This window comes from Cygnus olor, chromosome 5 (genome assembly GCF_009769625.2).
Source record: "Cygnus olor isolate bCygOlo1 chromosome 5, bCygOlo1.pri.v2, whole genome shotgun sequence".
Taxonomy (NCBI): domain Eukaryota; kingdom Metazoa; phylum Chordata; class Aves; order Anseriformes; family Anatidae; genus Cygnus; species Cygnus olor.
In genome coordinates this window covers 24,371,969-24,386,119 of record NC_049173.1, presented here as the reverse complement: position 1 = coordinate 24,386,119, position 14,151 = coordinate 24,371,969, and positions in this window count along the sequence as shown.

Genomic DNA, 14,151 nt, shown 5'->3' with positions numbered 1-14,151 from the left:
TATTCTTGGTGGACCATATAGCATGGTTTTTCTTTCACATTTTAATTGTGGTCTGTGTGTTCACATGTTGACAGTGCTCAGAGCCATCCTTACCTGGAAGAGGTGCTCATACTCTGGAATGTGTCCTGTCTTCTAGGTTTATCATGTGCTCTTCCTCTCAGAGACAGCTCCATTAAGGCCCCAGGTTTTGCTGGCCTTTAGGAGCCATTATCATTCTCTTTCTTCTGGGAGAGCAAAAATGATCATTTTCTGGATCCTAGTTTCTCAGTTATGTCAAATTTCCATTACTACGTGAGTATAAATTCTTTTGGATGCCTCTGAAATACTCAGGGTAGTAATGTAAGAAAAATGTTTCTTTAATGCTGAACTTGAAAACTATGGCATTCCACTACAGCATTCTCTGGAGGGCAGCATAGAAGATTCATTTGGGTCTTACTATGTCTTTTAGACAACACTGGTCCCTATCAGGACATTTCATTCCATTTGTAAGTCTACCGTCTTGTAGAGAAACTTCATAGAAAGAAGCAACAAACACCAGTAGTTATAACCTTCTATTCCTTTAATAAATACGTTTAACTTGCTGAAAAATAATAGTCCACACTATAAAAAGTGGTGCAAATTCTTCATAGACACTGACATACCATTTCTGCACAGTATCACAGGTTTGCTGGTAAAAACTTTCTTTTGTCCTCTCGGGTTTTGAAGCAAATACCTTGTGTTAACAACGTTGTGACCAGGCAAGGTATTTAAATCCTAAAATAATTGTTTTAGTGGTGAACTGAAATTTTTCTCCTGATCTTTCTGAGGGAAGCAAATGAAGTTCTGAATTTCGTTCTCTGCTACTCTTTGTTGCTCTGCTGAGCGATTATGTTGTGGTTTTCTTCTAGGTTGGGAAATGAGCTGGTTCTGATGTGGTTATGGTTTATGTTGTTGAGGAGAGCTAATGGTGCTAATGAATGGTTTTGTTTGCCATTCTAATGGCTTGGTTTTTTGGATGTTTCTCAGCTTTGTCTGTGGTGCATGATTGAAAGCTCTTTGGAAAATATATGAATATATGAACTTGTGTTATGCCCTGAATGTGTTTAATACAAGAAAACCAGGCTCCCTGAATGCAGTGTTCTTAAAATGGAAGGTAATGAATGTGCATTTTCTGTGTATGCACGCTATTATGTAGCACATATACTTTCTTTTTTAAATGTTGCCAAGTGTTCTTTGAATTCTGGCTGAAATTGTTCACAAAGGGAAAATAATAGTTAAGAAATAATAGCCCTTGTATATTGTTGTGGAAATCAGGCAAGCTTCACTTCAGAGAAGCTGCTCTCTCAGGTATGTGTAAAATGGCTTTCAGTCTACCATAAGTCGTCCCTAACAGAACTGGAGTTCTTGTGACACGCATGCCACTGTTACGATTTGATGCTGTTTCTTGACTTTTAAGAAGTTTCTTGACTTGTTAATTGTTTTGTCTGTATTTTTGGTGATAAACCTAAACCAGGACCTTTTCTAACACTTCCTTTCCAGGCTAAATAATATTTCTGGAGCATGCAAAGGGATGGCATGTGTGACAGAACTGATCGTATTGTTTACTACTTTTGACAATTTTGAAAACTTTTTCAGCAGATAACACTCAGGTTACATCAAATTCATTGTATGGTTAACACAGAGTTAAAGAGATGGACAGAGAATACACATAGTTATACTCAATTCTAATAAGAGAGAGAAAATGTATCAGTTTTCAAATTTAGGGCAAAACTTGTGTTATGAAAACACCTTGGGGGTGCTAGCGGTGGTTGTTCTTTTTTTCTGGCTCCCTAAAGTTCCACCTTTTCCATTTCTATGGTATTGCTGTCTATTTCAGTTGGTTTGAAAGCTTTGTAGGTTAGTTTTCATCTGCTTGATGGGAAGTGGCTCTCAAAGAAAACAACATTTTGCCAGAGCTACCGCATGTAACAGATTCCTCATACCCTAGTCCTTCATTGAGTGAAGAAATCAAGCAAAAATGAGAAATTCATCATTGCTGCTGGCACAGAACTGAGAATGGCTGGGTAGTCCAATACTTGGCTTATAGTCAGAGTTTGGTGATGAGTGATTTCTGTTTTGTCTGGAGAATCTTTTGCTATAGAACCCAGTAAGGCTTGATCCTGATTTAGTTCTTAACTCGTCTGCTCACCAATATTGGCTCTAGAATCTCTTACAGCAATGAACAGAAAAAATGTCCGTTTTGATAATAGGAAAAATAGGAAATTATGCATCCAGCACTTTAAGATCCATCTTTTTCTATGCATGCAATTACGTTAACGCTAAATTGGACTGTTTCTGTGTAGTGCATCACATCTAAAAATACAACCTTGAAAAAAAAATCAGCTGCTGCAGGATGGAGCTGCCGCTACCTCTTGAGCAAAGTTGACTGTTAAGACTATTTTCTCTGAATTACAATTTTTAATGGCACTTCAGTTGCTTAAGACTGTCTGCTTTGTTAAGAATACTGAAACTACCTACCTCATGTAAGAAATACACGTGCTTTTTGCAAGGAAACGTAACCTAAGACAATGTATGGATACATGAATAGAGCTTAGTTGTCATCTTCAGTTGTCTTGTGTGTTTTACTCTAGAATTGCTCATTAAGCTTTATGGCCTGACTATGGTATGCAAGGTTAAAAATCCAGCATATAGTATTACATCACCTGGAAATGTCATGGTTTGCTTTTTCTTAAACGTTTACATCAACATAGATGAACAACTTACCTTGCATTATTAGTTTCCCATCTTTACAAGAGAAAAGCTGGCAGTTGGTACAAGTTAGATTTTTCACTTTTCACCTGTCAGTTTGTATTTGGTATTTTTTGGACTTGATCTAGTCATCTCTATGATCCTTGTCCATTAACTATGTTCCTTGCCTGTCTGTTTGTAAACATTACGTTGCTGTTATTATCTGCTTTTAAGGCATGGCCTTAACTATTTTCTGAAGCACTTTAATTGCTGAACGACCATTTAGATACTGAGTATCATTCCAATAATGTTTTTTTGTGAAAGGATTGAATTGAAAACAATAGTTGTATTATTACACTGAAACAAATTGATTAGCCTACCCCCTGAAAATCCCACATCTGGTCCAGTTGCTTTGAATAGTTAAAAGTTATGACGGATCGTGATCTGTAAGTCACACTGGAAAGTATGCTTCCTGCAGAAGCAGACTCATTCATTAACGTGCTTTTAAATTAGAACAAGACCTCTTGAGCCCAAATCTGTTTTTCCCAAATTGAGATTTCAGCATTACTGGAACACCCTGAGATTTCTTTTCAAACGAATTAAGTAATTTGACCCGTGGGTCAGCTTGTTACCACCTAAACTACTTTGTCGTTAACAGAAGAAGAAAGATCTTTGCCTGATATAAATCCACTTATTTAAGTTGAGTTGTTTCATGCCCTTTGGACACAATTTCCTATAGCAGATTGCACAATTTTATTATTAATGTTACTGCCGTGGAATTATGGAAACACAAAACACTGGACAAACCTCAGGACTTGAAGAAAACATGGTTGATCTGGGATGGAAACAAATTGAACTTTTTCTTTTGAAGTTCCTAATGAGCCTGCCAGCTACCTAATTGGGAATCAACTCACCTGCAACCCAGGAACTCTCTTGGATTATTGTAACTTGGTGTACATGGCCTGGACAGGGGAAGCAGTACTGAGAGTTTTGGTGTGGGGAATGTTCACGTGGTCTGCGGCCTTTGGAAGTCAAATGCTGATGGGTATGTTGTTCCTTTTTATTATGCTCCTCTTCGTTATTTATTGTTTCCCACACTACTCCTGGGAAGCAAGGTTGCAATACTGCACTTGAGATCCACAGACAGTCTGAGATCAAACTGCGCCAGTGCAACCTATGTACCATGAGATAAAGTACTTGAGGAACAGAGACGGCCATCTCAGTTGAGATCTGCACATTTGCAGCGTGAATTGTAAGTGGGTAAAAGGAAATTCCAGTTCTTACAGCCTCGTGCAAGACTGATTATACTTAGTTTTCTTATTGTAGAAATGAGAAGAGAAATTTCCTAGAATTTAAAATGAGTGATACAATTTTGGGTTTCCTAAGGCAATCTTCATTACTGTCTCATAAAGCTTGACCCAAAGTAGTTCTCTCTTCTACTCATCCATTCCTACAGGTGAGAGTCAGAATGCTTCCACTGACTAAAGGAACACAGAGCAACTTTTCTGATTTGTGCTCAAGATTAATCCCTTTCATGGTGAAATTCTGTTGTTTCGTTCTTACCAATGGAGTCTTCCAGCGATTATGATGTCTCTTTCTACCACTTCCAAATTTCCATAGTACCGGATCTGCAGCCTGGAGCCTTAAATCTCCCTGATGCATGTAGGGTGGAAAATTGGTAATGACAGTATTTGAGATGGTTTATCACTTTGTAGTTGATTAATACTGTTTGGAAGAAGAATGTACTCTTCACACTTTTGGTTAAACCAGGTAAGCTCAAGTATTGTTAGCAAACAAAAAATACAGCAAGTTACTGGAAATAGACAACTACAAGTGTTTTTAAAGTAGTTGTTATTTTCCATTTTGTTTTGGGTTTCTAGTCAGGAGTCTCTGATCTCTCTGAATTTTAGCATTTGAAATTTAATGTGAAAAACTTTAAAGCTGCCTGGATGGAAATGGCACAGTTTCTTTTTTTTTCCTTGTATTTTTCTAACTTTCGGAATCTCGTGTGGAATATCTAGACCTATCTCTAGTGCTTGTGTTCTAGAATGTGAATCATTCAAATATTTCTCCTTATTTCTTCCCTTGTATTTATGCACAAGAGCATATGAATGGATGTTCAGTTTTACACAGGAATTTTTGGCAAACTTTGGATGGCATCTGGACTGTCTGCTGTAAGCCCTGTATTCATACATGATGTCGCTGTGTTTGAACACACAGTAACGTCAAGGGAATACATGAAGAACCTTGCTTACTAGATCTTGAAATGTTGCTGCGTTTGGAGGGAAATTGTAACTGCAGTGTTCCTTGGAGAAGAAAAAAAAATGCATCTAAGTGGAGGAGGGGAGGGGGAAAAAATGGGAATTTTGTCAGTTGTACTCTAATTATCTGAGCTGCAATCTGTCTAATGTGGCTAGAACGTGCTAGCAACTCTACCATCTGAGGTATCTGCCATAGTAACTGAGTAGATACATAATTCTGGAGGAAAATCTAAAATAATACATATCATTTTTTGTTTACAGGTCAAAGTATAGTTGAGCAAGCTGATTTTGAAAGGAATTTGTATTGAAAAAGCCTATCAAGGGTGATTTGAAAGTACTTTTTAATTCTCTTTAAAACCACAAGCCATTAACAGATGGTGTGTAAACTGAAACATTGTACAAAAAATAGAAACGTTTTCCAAAAACTTAAGATTCCTTCTGCTGAAGTCTTGTAGGATGTTACTTTCCTCCTCTAGGGTTTAACACGCAAAGGGAGAGCAGTGCTGCAGTTCTGCCCTGCTTCAGAACACAAATGACCTTACCTTATGAGTAAAGCACAAAACTCAAGGTATCTGTTTTGACAGGTAGGTAATACAGGCATTGACTTTAATTTGTCACTACATGCTCTGTGGAAGGCAAGGTATCTTAAGCAGCATTTAAAAATTATCTTTTTATTCTGTTTTGGTAAGTGTGACATTGTAATAATGGAGTTTGACCGCTGTTGCTGATCCAGGTGTAAGCTTTTGTACATGTAGCTGCTTTTTTCTAAAAATACTGTATTACTGTTTGGAGCACAGAAAACAGCTTTACTGACAAACACCTACGGTGTCTCAATTTATTATTCATCTGTGGATGCTGAGAACTCTTGTGCAAGTGATCAGTCTTTACTGGTGTTCTTTGAGGTGTATGTTTTTCTATTCCCTTTGAACTGAAGTTGCCAAATTCTTTTCTTTGAAGAAGATGTGGACAGATTAACTTGTCTGGAAAACCTCATCATATACTCCTCAGACTGAATCACACAGAAATCAAGATTTTCAGGTAATGACAACCAGATGGCACTAAAGCTCTGTTTTCATGTCAGGATTAAATTGGAAAAAAACCAAAAGTTTGAAATTGTTTCCACTATCATTACATTTTTGTGGTTTTCTATTGCCCAGTGCAGTTCTAAGCCATTAACTTCTACTTCATGAAAAAGCCACCATTTTTCCATGGAAAAAAAAATCAGTGGGTTAACATTACACAGTTGTGTAGAGTATCACTTGCAGTCTGCTGTCAAGATTTTACATTTCATTGAACCTACGTGCTGCATAAATATGGAGTGAGATCTTCATTCTGCCTTAAGGAGACGTATCAAATTTAAATGGTTTCTTTATGTCTTGCTAAAGTGCTTGACAACTGCTGACATCTAATGGAAAACAGGATTTAACTTGCTGGTAGCTGCTTTAAGATAGCAGAATCTAAGTATACTGTAGCAAGAAATGATTTCTTTTGAAACCTTCCAAGGTTTCTTAGTGAATCTTTCACATTTTTTCCCTTGGAATGAAGAAAAAATAAGGATGAATGTTCAAACCAAAGCTCTAACATTACTTCTGATCTAATTTCAAGATAAAATACTAAGTAACCATAATGAATGAAATTTTATGTTGTTATTTTATGCTTGAGACAACACCTTACTTCCTTTATGAGAGCTGGATGACCAAACTCACCTGTAGTTACTCCACACCGAAGCACGTGGATTAGCGACTGCAGGTTCTGTGGAGGATAGAAGAGCGTTATATCACCTGTAACAGTCACATATCAGGATATTAATTTTTAAAATCATCAACACAGGAAGCTCAGCTGTGGACAAGAGCAAGCTGTTTCTGTGGGGTACGTGAAGAAGAGCCCTGCTCGCGCCAGTGTAGCTAAGAAACCACAGAACTTCAACATGATCGGATATACTACCAAGGTCTGTCCCAAGAAATCTTTGAAACACTAACATAAACAATTTGAACAACTTTGGTTCAAATGCACATTGTATGATATGATTAGTGTACATTTTGCAGCAGGTACTTTGCAGTTGAGGAATGTCAATACCCTTTTCTAAGGAGTTTACAATCTGCATATTCCTCTGCTAGGAATATAAAGGTTTGTATCTCCCTTCCCTTCTCCCAACAGGCAGCGAGAATCTGCTGCGAGGCTGAAGGGATGGCCCTAAGGAAACCTGGGTATAAAATTCCTCAGTCTTACTTAGAAGTCTGTCTGCTATCTCCTCACTGCAGTATATGTGGCTCAAATGCAGCTCAAGAAGAATATTCAGGTACCTTTAATCAGTGCGTCTGCAGATCTGTTGGGGCAAGACACTTAGCACGGTGAGTATGCTGCACTGGTGATGGTACGCTAGTAGTCCACAACTGTCTCCTACTTGAAGATTAACCTGGCGCAAAATAAAAGTCTGACTAAAGTGCTAGATTTGCCTCAGTAAAACCAGAAGAAAACCAGCAAAATTGGCGTGATTAACATTTTTACTAAATCTGAAAACACTGACCACTTCGTATTGTTGTTTTGTGTTCTGCTTTGATGGTTTATTGGATTCTGCATCTAAATCCTAGGCTCGTATTTAATTTTAAAAGCCACTGAGAATTTCTTTCTCAAAGGCTGCCCTCCACGAACTGCATACCCCAATGCAGTAGCATCCAGGTGCAGAGACGTTCCTCAGCAGGGTCTGCTACAGCTGTGCAGTCTCCTAGAGATTGCCTTTTCTCAAGGAATATTGCAAAATTTCTCTCTATTCAGACATTTCTTCTCCATATCTGGCCTTTTTGGTGATAAGTTCTGTAAACAGCAGATAGGCGTGCTGTGTTCTTGTCGTGGATGGTTGTTTACCATGCCTAATGAAACAGAGCTTCAGAAATACACATTATTTATAAATCCGCACAACTGACGTTTAGTCCAGGGTTGGTGACGAGGTGACTGCAGTTGTGCAGGAGTGCAGTTTATGGATGTGCTTCATCTGGGTGTTTTTATTCACAGAGGGCTTGATTCCAAATGCCATTCCTTTGGAAAATATGATTTATGCAGCTGTTCTGAATCAGTCTCTTATTTAGATGAATCATTTAGGTGGGGACTCTGGTGTATTAATTCCTCCAGTTAAGGAGTTTTATTTTTTTCTGAGATAAAGATGTGTGGTTTATCTCTTACAGTAGTCACTAATTTTCCTTTTCTGGACTATTTTGACATTTCTTTTATCTTAATCTGTCCTTGTCTACATACGTCAAGATGAGGAAAGTTTCTTTTCAACAGCAGGAGCTACTTGTAAGTGTAGATGTACAGGAGATAGAAATGATGTACCTCTCTCCTGTTGTCCAGTTAAATTATCTATTTTCTGTGCTTTCTGCATTTTTCTACAAGTCATGAACAAATGTATGATCCACCTTGTGTATGTTGTATAAAACTTAAATAAATGTGTGATGCTGAAATCAGTTGTCTTTATGTTCAGTTCTCCAGCCGGATAAGTCCAGTCCAGCTGGGATTGGCCTCCAGCATCTTTCCCTCTGTCACTTTTCAAGTTTCAGTCTGTATGATTTACCCACTCCCCACCCCATTTGTGTCAAGTCTTATAGACCTGAAACAGTATAGAGTTCAGTATATCTGAATGGACAGATGGAGTCCACGTATCATAGAAAAATTGTTAACTTTCTGCAATATATCGATTGCTTCCTTCTTTTTAATTATCGCTGGTTTCATTGTTCCCTATTTTTGATACACCAGTTGTGGAAAAGGAAGGTCTCTGGTGCTTTAATTGCAATTGAGTTTAAAGTAGTTAAAATTATTAACATACTCTACAAACAATCATCTTCCGTGGCAAAGATTGCATCAGTTAACACAATCAAGACTGAACGGTATTCTAGGGAATTCTGGAAATTACAGAAGTGTAGAAGTATGCTGTGAAAAAGTAAGAACTGAAATTCAGATTACTTTTTTTGCTGACTTTCTTTGATGAAAGACAAAGGCTTTGAAAATAGCATAGCATTTAAAATGCTGCTTTTGGTGATCTTGGAGAGAAATATGTTTAGTAGTAGTTGGCCTCCATTTTTTCACTTGTACTGTTGCCAGTTGAGATTTTTTTGTTGTTTGGTTGTTTTTATTTCGTTTTTTGATGTCATTGTCACTGGGTTTGGTGAAAATAGGCTTTAAAAGTAAGTTTGAGTTTGGTTTAAAAAAAAAAATGAGGTTTCTGTGTAAAACCTTCCTCCCTATTAATCTCAGTGCTCCTTTATTTTTATTTGAATTTAGGACTTGTGTGTGTAGGTCTTCTGTACGTAGGGCCTGATTTTTTTTTTGTAACACCATGTTTACCTTGTCATAACTCCATTACTTCTGCTGATTTCTGATTTACACCTGCAAGATAAGAGTTACATCTACAGTATTTGTGTTTATCCATCCTCTCCACCTTCCTCTCCCCCAGCTCTCTTAGCTGTTGTTATTTTGAATGTCTGAGGGTCCTTTCTCAGCTTTAGCTTCCAGTGTGCGTTGTTGTGCTTTGGGCATGGGGCTCTTAACTCTATGGTCTTTTTCCAGTGGAAGAAACCACTTACTGCTTGCAAAGACGTGAGCGTTCAGTAGTGTACTGACTAAAGACAATTGAACTGGCACCAAAATGCTCATAGGAAAAGGTCTGGGAGGTGGTGAACAGAGTTGTGCAAACTCTCCAACTATCAAAATCCTTGGATCGCTGGAGCATGTTGTAGGGACTACGCATGCGCCTGTAAATACTCAAAAAAAAAAAAAAAAAAAAAAAAAAAAAAAAGGACTTTTGGGACATTACACACTGCTTTCAGGTGGTGTCAGTGCCATGCTCCTGAGGAACACTTTCCCCACTGGCTCCAGCATCATTTGCAAAGAGAGGAGCTGCCCTGCAAAGACTGCTGCTGCCGCTACTTTCCAGAGAGCATCTTCTGCGGGGAGAGCACCTGGGGGGCTCTGAGGCTGGTGGCTGGCTGTAGTTTCTGTAACAGGCCGTACAGAGGCAGTAAGGGCAGTAAGACCTGATGGTAACAGCCAGCCTACCGACTGACTGAGGCCTGAATAGTCAACATCTGTTAAGAAACAGGTCTTGAGCATTGCGGTTGGGATATACCTACATCAGTGCTGGCCTGTGATTCATGACGCAGTTGAAAGCAAAACTTGTTTTTGCTTAACCAGTAAAACTGGGAGCAAATGGCCATGAAATTGTGGTGATCTGAGTAACCCAGTACCGTCAGTAGGTTGCTGCATGTTGAGCAGTGATGCAGACAGACTGTAGGCTGTTAGAAGGCAGGAGGATGGCCACTGGTGTTTGAGCATGTAAGGGAAGAAATTGCTGTCTTGTTTGAATTACTCAGCCTGGTTATATGGAAAAAAGCTGACACCAGCTCGGGAGAAAGAGGATCCTGCATTTTTTGTCTCGGTTACTGGAGAGTTCACGTGGCACCAATTTCTTCGGCACCAATTTCTTCAGCACCAAACACGTGCTGTGCTGCCACAGTCTTCCCCATAGCAGCTGCTCAAGAACAATGTTCAGGGACAATGCCTTCCAGAGTAAACGCAACCCTTCTAAAAATGAAATGCAGGCATATTTATGAGTGGACCCACCATCTGCAAGGATTTTGTTTCCCTGATTTGCACGCCAGTTCAAATAGAGAGAGCACTGCTGCCAGCATCCTAATCACATTGTGGGACAGAAGATGCTTACACAAGCAAATCGTGTCTCCAGCTAAGTGCTGACATATGGGTGAGTACTGTGTTGTCACTCCTTTACTTTCAATTACTAATCAAAGCTCCGTGAAGTTCCCAAAACAGAACATTTGTCACCAATCAAACACTCCTGCTTTGACTTGGGAAGCCAGGACCCCATGTTGTGACTAGAGGCCGCTCAGCGAATGGACTGTGCTCACCGCGGTGGTGTTTCCAGCTCCCATGTGCTGCTCTGCTAGGTCCTGTTCTCACCAGAAACGTCTGTTCTCAGCTCCAGCAGCTGTTTGTGGCAGATTCACTTGGCTCTATTGCACTGGCCAGCCTTGAGTACAAAATACATTTTCTACTGGTTCTTCTGGGGTACTTGCACCTTACCCAAGGGGTATGTGAAGAGCACAAGTAACAAGCACATGGAGTTCAGTGCCAGCTTCACCATGCTGTGCTTGGGACGTGGCCTTCCACAGAAGAAATGCAACAAATTGAGAAGTCTCAGTTGGGCCATGGATTGTCAAAGCTGAGAAGATCTGGTTTTGCTGCTGTTTGGCCTCAAGATCACAGCCTGCAACACTTCCGAAAATGAACAGATTAAATTCTGCTTTATAAGGGTTGCTTAGGGTAGGAGAGTGCTGTGGCTTTTAAATATACGGTTTATAAGGCATTATCTTTTTGTAACTGTAGCTACTATTCCTAAAGTGTTTTATTGAAAAAGAGCCTTTGTAATTGTTTCTGTTCGAGCACAGGTTGGAGGCTCAGTAGATGCACAGATGCGTAGGGCTGGCACACTTCTCCCTTGGCCATCAGTTCACCTTGTCTGCAAAAGGTTGTCCGTATTTTTTCCTGTTTCTTACTTACAGGCTTGGCAACTGGAAAGGGAAAATGATTACTTAGGCTGTAGAGTATTATGTTCTGAGACCCCAGAGAGGACTTTTTAAAGAGAGAGAGGAGTGTATATATGCATATATGTTTTCAGATATTTGCCTTAACTAGTTTATTAAAGTAATACAAAGTATTTTTTTATTATTTCTGTACTTTGTGTAAAGCTGTGGACGATACATGACGTGTTTTGGGAAATACAGTAAAAACTCTTGTTCATGTTTCATTTTTTTTCTTGATCTTGTATTTTTCGTGCTTTACTTCAAACTTTTAACTTCACCGCTTGCTTTTAGGTTCTTATTTTCAACAGTTGTGGTAAGACAAAAAGGTTGAACCTGTTCGTTACAGGCTGACACTTTTAAGACTGATCCTTCTTAATCTAGTAGAACAACTACAAAGACAGCTATAAAAGCCTGGGCAATAAACACCAGCGGGGAGGCTGCTGGGTTTGGCTCATGCCAATTAGGCTTACTGCTGTGTGGTTACAGTTGCTTAGTACATAATGAGAAGTAGCCCCAGAAAGCATTTGTGGTGCAGATTTTATTGGAATAGCAAACCCAAGAATGGTGTTCTATGCTAACATACAAAGTGAAAATCACCCTCTGAACCGCTGCTCAGGAGTGCTAAAAAACAAATGGCTAAATTTGGGAAGTATATGGAAATACTGCAGAGACCAACGGTAGGTGTGATTGCTTACCGTGAATATGACAACAGGGATCTCAAAGGGAGAAAACAACGCTCGTTCCTTAGATCAGCGTAATGTTTGTATGTTACAAAAATGATAAAGAAGTTGATCGCAAGGTGGGCCTCTGCTTGTACCAAGCCTTGGGTGCTGCTCCACCAGCTGGATTCATCTGTCCTTCCACTGCGCATAGCAGGACAGCAACTGTGGCTGAGATTTCACGAGCCTGAGCTGCTGGCTTACCGGGGGATGTTCACCTGGAGCAAGCTGCACCGTCCACAATGGGTATTTGAGGGCAGGGCCTTTTCAAGAACCTCTGCTTGAGCTGGGAACCTCTAGGGCTGGTTCAGTCACAGCAAACAGGTCCAAGCCACTAGCAGCAGTAAAGAAAAACCTGAGATGTTTCATTGCTTGTCAGATTTTCCTTCCCAAACTATTATGGCATGTGGGCTGAATGTTCAGCAGGGACTTCCTCAAGCTTTAATTAGTTGTATGTGAGTAATGAGAGCTCTTGTGATAAGTAATAACATACACGAGTACTAAGGGCTCTCGAGATGTGAATGTGGTCACATCTCCCTCTATCAGCTGCTACAGGACACTTAGGAGCCCAGAGGCAAAGCAATAGCAACATTTAGCTCTCGGTGGTCTCTGCTATTGTTAGCTGTGTGGGCTGGGCATGTTGCTGTGGATGGATTACGAATGCAATTAGAAATGTAGAAGGACAGCCCTGAGGACCTGTTCCCAGAGCAGACAGTTACTGGTGGCTCTGGGTGGGGGTTTTTTTGCATATACCATGGGCATTTGGATAGGTGGAAAGAATGGACTCTTCTTTTTAAAGAGTTGAAACTGAGTCAGCAGGAGGTGAGTGCACTACCCCCATTGTTTCAGTGGATAATTGTGGAACTTGCACAGCCCACCCAAGCGCAGGGGTCACTACCATCATCATGGTGGGCACCCTCTCTTCCTTTTCTCCCTAGCCTTGTAAGTACACACACTTTGCTAATAGAAATCTCCATGTGGCAGGCACCTATTTGTCTTCATTTGAAAACTGTCTGCTATGTTTTGGGCGCACTGGACTGTATGAAAATACATACCATATCATCAACGGAGCAGCCGCCGAAACCCACATTTCTTCACAGTCATTCTAGCCTGTTGGGTTTTTTTTCCCCTTTTCTGCCTGGATAAAACTCAACACATGGATACAAGATACTCATCACAGCCAAAGGGCGACTGATGCAGGACACTTCTTTACTATGCAGGTGGTGGAGCACTGGCACAGGTAGCCCAGAGAGGCTGTGGTGTCTCCCCTTCTTGAACATCTTCAGAAGCCACCTGGACATGGTCCTGGGTGGCCCTGCTTGAGCAGGGGTTGCACCAGTTGGCCTCCAGGAGTTCCTGCCAACCTCAGCCACTCTGTGGTTTGCAGCAGTACCTCTGCAGCTTCACTGGCACCCATGAACTCGCATATTAGCAGGGAAGCAACTCATCTGGGCAAGAACCTGCTTCCCCCAGGGACTACGTGCCAAAGGAATCTGTTCCAATAGCATGTCTCCACTAAACCTCTATCTTACATCCCCTAATGGTTTAGCTACAGCCAAAAAAAATGCATTAATGCCTTCCCTGAGCCAGGCTGTCATTTCATGTTCCAGCAGTGCCCGTTTTGCCTACCTGATGCACTACTGCAGCTCTGCAGTGCTCGCTGTCTGCAGGAATGTCACGGCCTTGTCATTCGTGGAGTCAGCAGCAGCACTTCTCAGGTGATGGACATTTGAATCCGGTACCTGTCAGCTTTGGGATGAGTTTCTCTGCTTCCAGCCCATGGTTTCTCATCCTCCTGCTGGCTGCTGAGATTGCAGCAGATTGACCTGAGGCTCTGGGGTGAGGTTGTGGGTTTACATGAGCACAGTTGTTAGC